This window comes from Protomyctophum parallelum (genome assembly GCF_964188405.1).
Source record: "Protomyctophum parallelum genome assembly, chromosome: 11".
Taxonomy (NCBI): domain Eukaryota; kingdom Metazoa; phylum Chordata; class Actinopteri; order Myctophiformes; family Myctophidae; genus Protomyctophum; species Protomyctophum parallelum.
In genome coordinates, this window is record NC_139707.1 from 45,913,375 (window position 1) to 45,924,133 (window position 10,759).

General features: G+C 41.0%; 1 long non-coding RNA gene across 1 annotated transcript; it reads left to right on the forward strand.

Moving 5' to 3' along the window:
• Positions 1–6,445: 6,445 nt before the first annotated feature.
• Positions 6,446–10,357, forward strand: LOC310866757. Its single transcript, XR_014569953.1, has 3 exons — positions 6,446–6,579; positions 9,986–10,086; positions 10,228–10,357. It is a non-coding gene; the product is annotated as an uncharacterized lncRNA (long non-coding RNA).
• Positions 10,358–10,759: the final 402 nt, after the last annotated feature.

A 10,759-nucleotide genomic window follows, 5' to 3' on the forward strand; every position in this document is an offset into this window, starting at 1 on the left:
GAACCTTTCAAGCCTGTTTTCTGCAAGACATTACTCTATAAGCCATGTCTCCAAAACTGGTGGGTCAAACTGAACAACCAATATGTCAATTTGAAGCTATGATTCCCTGCTTTTATATGACATGACAAAACGTAAATTAAAACAAATCCAATGGCAGTCCCTCAATCAAATTTAGTCACATATGTGTTTAACAGATTTTGCACAATCAAAAGAAGTGATAATTAAGTAAAAAAATCACACCCGTGTGAACTGAGTGGTGCAACTCCCCTCTCCCCCTCTCTGCCACCATGACAATAGTCCCACCAGTGGCCTCAAAGTATGCAAGGGACTACAGAAGTGCGCCATACTGCCATTGCTCTGATCAGGCATCAGTGCAACAAAGGCTGGATTTGAAGGCTGCGTGGCACTGTGAATCTATCTCCAAGGGTGAACAATTTAGCAAAACCAGATCGTTAGAATTCAAGGTTAAAGGAGAATTTGAGAATTAGATGGGGAATGTGAATTAGGTCGGTGAGCTGGGAGTGAGATCCAGAGGTATATGCAAATTAGAAGGCCCTGTCATCCAATGAGAAGGCCCTTTCACATAATTGGTGCAGGCACACTTTCATGTCAAGAGGTGGCAAGAAAACGCCTAGTCCAGGACTCCAGGCGTCTCTTCCGGGTTTTTAAACAGCTGGTGGATGTAAATGACGGTAGTCAACTTGTAGTGGTGTATAAGTTGAAGCCGCGCACTAGTGTCATTTTTGACCAGAGATGGATCATGGATATGTGCGTGTGTGAGTGCGTGCGTGAACATATGCCAGTACTGTCCAGAGCCTTAGATATTAGACTATATGTCTATCAATGCCATCAATCATTGATTTGTGTAAATGGTTTACATTTCTAAAATTACTACAGTGAACGTAGGCCTATATACTTCTTGCAAATAACCAATTCATTTCAGTGTACAAATGGCACGGTCCATGCGTGTGCACATCTTGCAATTTTCTTTCTAAGATTTGTTTGATGCATAAGGTGCTTTTACTTTTGAGGTATTTTAAGTATATTTTGATGTGAATGTTTTTATAGTTTTATAAGTAACATTTTGAACCTCTTATCTACTAGCGAATCTAGGCCTAGTATTTCCCAGCAGTGGTCATTCCATGTGACGCATGCACACCAGGAGATGTTATCACGTGCACACACACACACAGTTATCAGACACTGCTTGTGTGAAAACAAGCTCCAATTCTTCAATTGAAGAAAGTCCTCCAATGTCCTTGAATGACTCCACCATCATGGAAATACAAACACTGACACCCCCCCCCCCCCCCCCCCCACACACACACACACACACACCGCAGAAAACATGTTTTCACCCGCATTTCTTGGAAGGTGACTCTTCAGGTATGCTTGCACAACACACCTGAAGAGGCTCAATTTAATTGTGCTATGTTTTTCTCATGTGGAGAAAAATCTTGCGCGTGCGTGTGTGCGTCCGTCTGTGAGTGTGTGTGGGGGGTGTGTACACGGAACTTTCAGATCTGCTACACACAGCTACAGTATTTTCGCTATTATTAATAATTTGGGGAACATTTCTGGAAAATCTATTATGTCAAAAGTTTAATACAGCAATGCAAAAAAAAAAATGTGCGCACGTGTGGGCAATGGGCATGCATGTGCGATTGTGCGCGTGTGTGCGTGCTTGGGCTGCATGCATGCGTTTGCATGTGTGTAAGCACGCGTGCGTGCATGAGGTAAGGATCAGATCATGTTTTGTACATCTATTTAGTGGAAAGATAGTAGAAATCGTTGTGCTTCTGTGAATATGGCACTCAGAGATGTGTCATCTTTGACAATATACTTTAGAGTTGTTAAAATTTGCACAATATGTGTCAATGAAACATTAATTTAGGTTTGTATGAAGCTATATTATTGTGGCTATCAAACACACAATACAGCTATAATATAAAATGTTTGTTGTATTTTCAGTGGATCTATGCCGTAATTCAGGAAGATAAGGTTGAATTAATCTAGATTATACAAGTAAGACGCGCAAACGCGGGAAGCGAACGCAGCTCGTAAATGGCAATAACAATTAGAATAAATTACATACTTTTTTAAGGTTTTCTTTTTAAACTTCACTTTTGTGTTTTTTTAAGATTTTATTTTTAAGTTAAGTTTTTTGAAGTTTAAGTGTTTTTAAAGTTTTTTTTAAAGTTAAGTTTTTTTGTGTTTTTTTAAGTTTTTAAGATTTTATTTTGAAGTTAAGTTTTTTGAAGTTTTTTAAGTTAAGTTGTGTGTGTGTGTGTGTGTGTGTGTGTGTGTGTGTGTGTGTGTGTGTGTGTGTGAGTGCGTGTGTTTTGTGTGATACAGCTGCGCCCTCTGGTGGCGGGCGGGTGGTGTAACAGCGGGACACACAGACATTCAGCCCTTGCTGTCATAGTTAGTGCTCACTGCGTTCGCAATTAAGGATAAATGGGAAATATTCAGTAAAGTATATAAAAGAGTGGATACATATTCAGTCAGACAACTCACCCCGAAAGTGAAGACAACTCACCCCGAAAGTGCCCGAAAGTGAAGACAGCTCACCCCCGAAAGTGAAGACATCTCACCGGGGTGAGATGTCTGGTGAGTTGTCCGGACTTTCGGGGTGAGATGTCCGGACAACTCACTTGGAGGTGCAAAAAGGGTGAGTTGTCTTGTTACCGTTAAAACAGGACTACTACTTGACCTATAACTCCCCACCCTGGGCAAGACCTAAGCTGAAAAGACTATCAGCGGAAGTTGCGGGATTTTAGCGGAAGTGAAATCGTTGATGCTTTACAAATCAGTTTGCATTCTCCGCGAATGAAACAAGTGTTGTGATTGGTCAGGAAAATATCGTATCCGGGGGAAATACATTTGACGGCTGTTCCGGAGGATACAACCGCCGATAGCGTATCTGCCTTAGGTTGTGACCAGGCTTTTCTTTTCGCAGATAAGTAAGCCTGGGACCGAGGCTAGTAACTCCCAGGCCAGAAACCACTCACCCCCGCTCATTTTGATAGGTTGGAATGGTTTAGGGTTGACACTACACTATACAGCAACTTGCAATGGGCCTGTTCTTCAAGATTCGCTACACGACTTTGATATACGGTAACTGGATAACTCACCCCTTTTTCAACTCGGAGTCAGAAGTGCGAAGTCACCGGTCATGTCGCCCAGGGTGAGATGTCTACTTTCGGGTGTCAATAGCTTTGCTATTCAGATGTATTCAGTCAATAAGTAGGCCTATTAGAACTGTGTTCGTTGGGAGTGCAGTCTAATTAGCAACTCTGTACAGCTGTGAGACTCTGCCTTTGAAGCGCAAACATTATCCCCAAACGATCCCCCCACATCCCCCTCAATGCTGCATGGAGAGAATGAGAGAGAGACGCTCTACTCCTTACTTACAACAGTGTTTCAACGGACTTTACTGTAAAATAAATAAATAATTAGCGTGTGACTGCGCATGTCTGTAGGAACCGATAGTTAGATCCAAAATTGAATTACTGTAATGGGTGCCACGGAAAGTACAGACAACTCACCCCGCAATGTCGGAAAGTGAAGACAACTCACCGGGTTGAGTTGTCCGGACTTTCGGGGTGAGCTGTCCGTCCTTTCCCTTTACCAACTCGCCCAACTTGCCCCAGCGGAAAGTACAGACAACTCACCCGCCATGTCAGAAAGTGAAGACAACTCCAGTATTCGTTTTAACCCTGTAACACCCAGCGTTGCAATAATACAACATATTTTAATTATTTAATATATACATGTTCTTTTTTCACCTAAACGTCATCATTGATGTTCATTGCAATGCCATTGGTCATGATATTTGCATATACATACCCCCCCCAGAGGCTGAAATTCACACAAATTAAAAATCTCTGGACCTTTTTGAACCATTTTGAACCTATGACCTTTGACATTTAACCCTGATAAACGTAAGTAAAAATAACTGTAATATATGTTTTTTTGTGATCATTAGAATGTCTAGAACATGTTTTATTTATTATTGTGAAAGATATCCCCCAGATGTAAATTATTAATTTATTATTATTATTTTAATAATTATTATAAATGTGCATAAACTTTGCCAAAACAAAACAATGATTTTTTTTTACATCATTTCCTCTGATAAGTCCTAGTAGTAAAACGTAGTAGAAAGGTTGAAATCTCTGTTTTGCAAGTATAAATTAATCCGGGTTTTACAGGGTTAAAGGTGATTAATATTATGTGGTACCATGAGGTGCTTGCATAGTCGAAGAAACCTTGTCTGAGGGCTCCTGTAGTGCCGACTTCAAACTTCAAAATGGGCATACACTAATGACATCAGTGACCTTCATATATGGGCACAAAAGGGACACACAGATAGTCTCCGAAACTCGTTTACACAGTAAACTAATTAAGTACAAATTAAATAAATTATCATTATCGGTCAATGTTTACACATGAGTTGAGTAAATACTCCTGATTTGACTGCGTAGGCTTGTCCGGACGTACTACTTTTATTGCAGATGCATTGACATTTACTCACAAACTTTTAAAACCAAAGTAAATACAGTAGGATGCGCATTGATCAAATATGCCTTTCTAATCCGTGAATCACAAGTTAATAAAACAGAGGTGTGATTTATTATAGGACCTGCCCATGGTGCCATGCATAAAAACCCTTGAGATGGAACACTATGCGATTTCCTCAAGGATAAACTAGTCCAATAACATCACATATATAGGTCTACATCTGTCAAGGAGCTGTATTTAGCCCAGTGTGATTCTGCACACCTCTCATCAACATGGCACCGTCACTGCAACAGACGTGCAGGCTCGCATGCTTATTGCTTTCGTTTCTTTCAGGTAAGACAATGGTGCAAATTCGGATTAGGATTAGGATCTCTTTCAAGAGTCCTGAATCATCAAATCAAACTTAGCGCAGTGGAATATAGTAAATAGAAATACAGTGTGTCAATAGCATACCTTTTTAAGCAAAAAACTATATTTAAAATATATAAGCTAAAGATTAAAATAGGAATTAAAAAGAAAATGTGCCCGTTTAATATTTACTGTAGGCCTACATGTACAATATGTGAAGACAGGGCGGGATAATAAGCCGCCCTAGACCCAAGGCAGAGTACTATAGCCTGGGGCAAATTGGGAGGCAATTAAGTGGAATGCTCGTAAGCGCAATCCTAGCAAACAGACTCCACCACCATTTACAGATATTCTACTGTTAGACAGATGCTATAGGTTCTTAGCTTGCTTATGATTCTATAGACTATTTATATACTTTGATATATTGTGTTGTTCTAAACCTGTAAGCAATGCTTACTGTAATTCGCTCTGGATTAATAGTAGTCACAACATGTCGCAACGTGACGCATTGTGAGCTTGTAGATGCCAAAGACATTTGGTGTAGAGGGAATAAAGGAGCCGACTGACCAAGTAGGGTTCAGGGGGACTCTGGGGGGGGGTTTTGGCTTTCGCCACAGGGATAGAGAGTAGGCTGGCAGGAAATGGGGAGAGAGATGGGGGGTGACATGCAGTAAAGGCCGTCGGGATCAGGAATCGAACCCACGGCACACTGCCAGACTGGATTACCAGCCAAGGTGCCTGGACCGCTGAGCCACGGCCCAGGCCAGGGGGGTTTACTTGTTAAGACTATTCAATTAGACGATTATTACAAAAAAATATATATATATACAGAAATATTCATATCGATTCGTTGACAAATATATCTGACATGAGTAGGTGTGTGCTTCTTCTGGATGCTTTCCTAAGGAGGGGATGCTCAGCCACACAAACGACTATTAAGGAACCAAGACAGTGGCTCAGTTATGCATTCTCTTTTATTCGCATCACTAGTTCCCAGATTCCAAATTGATGTGGATCTAGTGATCGCTCCGTTTCCTCAGTTAGGATTATCTCCAGGGACTGCCAGACTGGATTACCAGTAAGACTGAGAGTGCTCGGAGCAAAAATAATTTCATTGTATTTTATACAATATAGATGACAAATGAACCTGAACCTGAACCTGATTGGTCTACCGTTCTTCCGTTTTGCTTCCGCTATATGCTTTGCAAGGACCCTCGGGAAAGCTTGCCAATGCAACCATGCATCGCCATCGCCTACCGTTGCCTCCATGTTGCCTTCGGTTGAGATGCAGACAGCCCAGAGCCAGAAGAGGCTTTATATGTCTTTGGGAAATTGCACCTAGTTAGCACGTTGCTGGCAAGATGGCAGCCGTGTGCATAAGGTCAATAGGTTCAGTTTGAGGTGTCATACAACAATGGAACAAGCTCACAATGTATTGCTGAATTGTATAACCTATTTTAATAATCAATCAATAAATCAATCAATCAATCAAACACTAATCAATCAACTCAACCAACACAATCTCTCTATATCCCCCCCTCCACAGGGTTGGTGTGTTACAGTTTTCCAGAATTGCCAGTGAGTTACATGGCAGACATGAGAGTTTTCTACATCCCCATGCAGATTGAAAACAGGGTCTACAACAGCTCCCTGTTGGATTCCTCTTCAACAGACTTTGGGAAACTGTACCAGGAAGTCAATGAACTGGTGAGGTCCCTAACAGTAACCATGATACCATACACTCTTAAATAGGAAGTCAATGAACTGGTGAGGTCCCTAACAGTAACCATGATACCATACACTCTTAAATAGGAAGTAAATTAACTGGTGAGGTCCCTAACAGTAACCATGATACCATACACTCTTAAATAGGAAGTCAATGAACTGGTGAGGTCCCTAACAGTAACCATGATACCATACACTCTTAAATAGGAAGTCAATGAACTGGTGAGGTCCCTAACAGTAACCATGATACCATTAGGGATGCCAAACGACTCATATTTGGCCAATCGACGAATCGAGGCCGAAAATCGACGTGTCGAACGACTTTTTTCCTTTTTTTTCCATTTTTATATTTTTGTTGTTGCTGCGCAGCAGTTGAGGAGAACGCAAATATGCATTCCTTTAAGCAACACAACTTCTGCAGCTGCATCCATATGTTTAGAATTCGCATCAATGATCAAATCCCAATAATACAAAATAAACTTTATTTTGTAAACAATGAAACTGAAGGAGCAGCGGCGCTATCGGCTAGCCGCTAGTCCCAACTCTCAAGTGTCTGCAGCCTGTCACGAGCCCCGTAATGAACTGATACGGGACGCACGTTGTTCCGTATTTTAATGTCGGGTCGGAGAATAAATACAGTATAAATGACGGCGGGATTTATTTGACAACGATCTGTCCTGCTTTCTTCACAAGAAGAGAAGAGCGCTCACCGCTCATTACAGAGCAGACCTGTGGCTAGCCTGTCAGCTCACTTTACGGCATGTGTAGATGAGATGTGAACCTGGGTCTGGGTCTGGGAAGCTCAGAGCTGCAGCCATTGGCTCATGATACGAGCACACGACCAATGGGACAGATCATTCAGTGTTGCTAAGATACCACCCCCCACCACACACACACACACACACACACACACCCTTGGACGATGGGGTCTATTCTCAAACTCAGAGCCACAGGCTCTGCTCAAAGTTAACTTGCATGTGACGAGCGGCACTGACTGAAATAATAATACAAATAAAAACGATTTTTCGACTCATACGTTTTGAGTCGCGGGAGGCATGAGTCGATAATCGAGTCGATTTTCAACATTTTTCAACATCCCTAGATACCATACACTCTTAAATAGGAAGTCAATGAACTGGTGAGGTCCCTAACAATAACCATGATACCAACAATCTTAAACAGGAAGTCAATGAACTGGTGAGGTCCCTAACAGTAACCATGATACCATACACTCTTAAATAGGAAGTCAATGAACTGGTGAGGTCCCTAACAGTAACCATGATACCATACACTCTTAAATAGGAAGTCAATGAACTGGTGAGGTCCCTAACAGTAACCATGATACCATACACTCTTAAATAGGAAGTCAATGAACTGGTGAGGTCCCTAACAGTAACCATGATACCATACACTCTTAAATAGGAAGTCAATGAACTGGTGAGGTCCCTAACAGTAACCATGATACCATACACTCTTAAATAGGAAGTCAATGAACTGGTGAGGTCCCTAACAGTAACCATGATACCATACACTCTTAAATAGGAAGTCAATTAACTGGTGAGGTCCCTAACAGTAACCATGATACCATACACTCTTAAATAGGAAGTCAATTAACTGGTGAGGTCCCTAACAGTAACCATGATACCATACACTCCTGAGTGTTACCGGTTACAACCTGCTTTGGGAACCAAACTAGGGATATGGGTGGACATTTATTGTCAAAGGTATACAATATTTTCTGACAGTTTCCACCACAAAAACACAAGAAATAAAAATAGCATAATAGCAAAAGTAGTAGATCAAGGCAGACATGTGAGATTGGTCGTAAATAAGTATATAAAACAGGGCTTAATTGGTTAACCCCATTTGTAACCCTTAAAGGACCACTTCACCACTTTTCAACCTATCTTCATATAATAAGTACTCACTAATAATCATGAAAAAATGGCGCAATTCTGTGTCTCATAGGAGGGCTGTGGGCAGTTCAGAAACCGTCTTCCAGTGACATCATCGATGGGGAATACAAGCTAATAGAAACTGCAGGCTTTCTAGTTCTGAAAAGTTGCAATGCGAAAATGAAAGCCATCGTTCTCACGATAATGAAAATCTAAAAAAAAGAATGTTAAAATAAATATCTGCCTAATGATGATGTCACTGGAAGACAGTTTCTAAACTGCCCACAGCCCTCCTATGAGACACAGACTGAGTAGAATTTTTTTTTGCCATTTTATCATGATTATTATAGTGAGGACCCATTATATGAAGATAGGTTGAAAAGTGGTGAAGTGGTCCTTTAAGTACTGTGTAAGGCAGTGGTTCTCAAAGTGAGGTCCGGGGACCCCCAGGGGTCCTTGAGAGGATTCCAGGGGGTCCCCAGCAAAATGAGTTAATAGCAACTACTTTAAAGCGGCACTACTTTACTCTACTCTACTTTGTTTTATTAATTAAATGTAATATTGTCCTAGGTTGGTAGGTTTAGGTTTTGTCTCCCTGCTCTTCTATTGGGACGTTTAGATCATGTCAAAGGTCATGTCTCACATAGACACAGGATCTGACATGAATTTTTACCTCATGGTCAATATTCAACTTATCCCCTGAGAAAGCAGACAGGCTCTATTAGATCAATGGTAAAAATGTCAGCACTTGCGCACGAAACCAGGTTCAAATAGGAAAGTTATACATAGTGCAGCTTTAACCCTATATACATCGGCTATTTGAAAATAGCATTTAGAAAATACACATCTTGTAAAGGGGTACCTACGTAGAAGAAAACATTTTCAGATGGGGGTCTGTGGCTAAATGCATGTGAATTTGGGGGTCCTTGGAATGAAATGGCTTGAGACCCGTAAGGGATCATGTCCACAACGTGTTTTTCAATATTTTGTGTATTGTGCTATGGATATTCTGCGCTACACATAACGGAGTTCAACAAGAAATCTAATTATTATCTAATATAGTGATATCTTATTTGCTACATTCATCGTGGAGTTGTATTTTCGAGACAGGCAGTTAACATAACCCGTCCGGAGAGCTGACAGGCGGAGAGGGGAAATAGACACACTCTCGAGTCTCGACCCATCTTGTCTAGACTGTGAACAATCTATATACATTTTAGGTGAAAAATAGGCCATGCAGTTGCTCAATCTGGATTAATTTCATGTCTACAGCTGCTAGTTTAAGACTTTGTTAACAATGATAGTTATGTTTAAGTCTGCTTCTGCATGGGGAAAAGGGGCGGGGAGGAACACTACTAGCCCAACTTTGCCAAGCATTTAGAAATGCATGGCAGAAAATCAGCAACCAGCAGACGTCACATTACGCACATCTATTGGAATCTGATTAAGACTTATACTGTATACGTTTTCAAACATTGTGTTATATTTTGCAGCTCGACAGAGTGTACGGTTGTGAGGCGATTAATCCGAGTGACGAGATGCCGGTATGCCCAACTTCTAAGTTCTATGGTGGAGTTGTATACATGACCTTCAGGTACTGTTCTTCTTCAACTTCAACACACCATACCAATACTTTTAAGAATAATAAAAAAACTAGCCCAAGATGAAAATATGTTACAGTTCAGTCACCAGGTTGTTTGCTTTGCCCTTGTTCTAATATTGCCATTATCCACAGGTCTGCATCAGTTGGTGTCACAGCGAATGCCACCGTTATGTTTGACACAAACTACATCAACAGCGTCATTGTGGAAAGTATATTCCTTTTCAATTACGACAGATACCCCATGCTGAAGATTAATGCGACATATACTGAAAAATGTAAGAAAATGTTGTACATCAACTACATTTACAAAAGAGTATTTATGTAATATGTATGTATGTATGTGTATGTCTGTGTTTTAATATATTGAGTGTGTACATATAATTATCATCTTTGTATCATTTATCATTTTTCTACAACCACAACCCCTTCAACCCCCTCAAGTTTCAGTATCTATAGCTACAGCCTACAACCCCTGAAACTACAACCGCAACCCCTGAAACTACAACCGCAACCCCTGAAACTACAGATACAACCACAGACCCTACAACTTCAACCGCAACCCCTGAAACTACGGCTACAACCACAGACCCATACAACCCCGACCCCTGGATCGACTACAACCGCAACCCCTGAAACTACGGCTACAACCACAGACCCATACAAC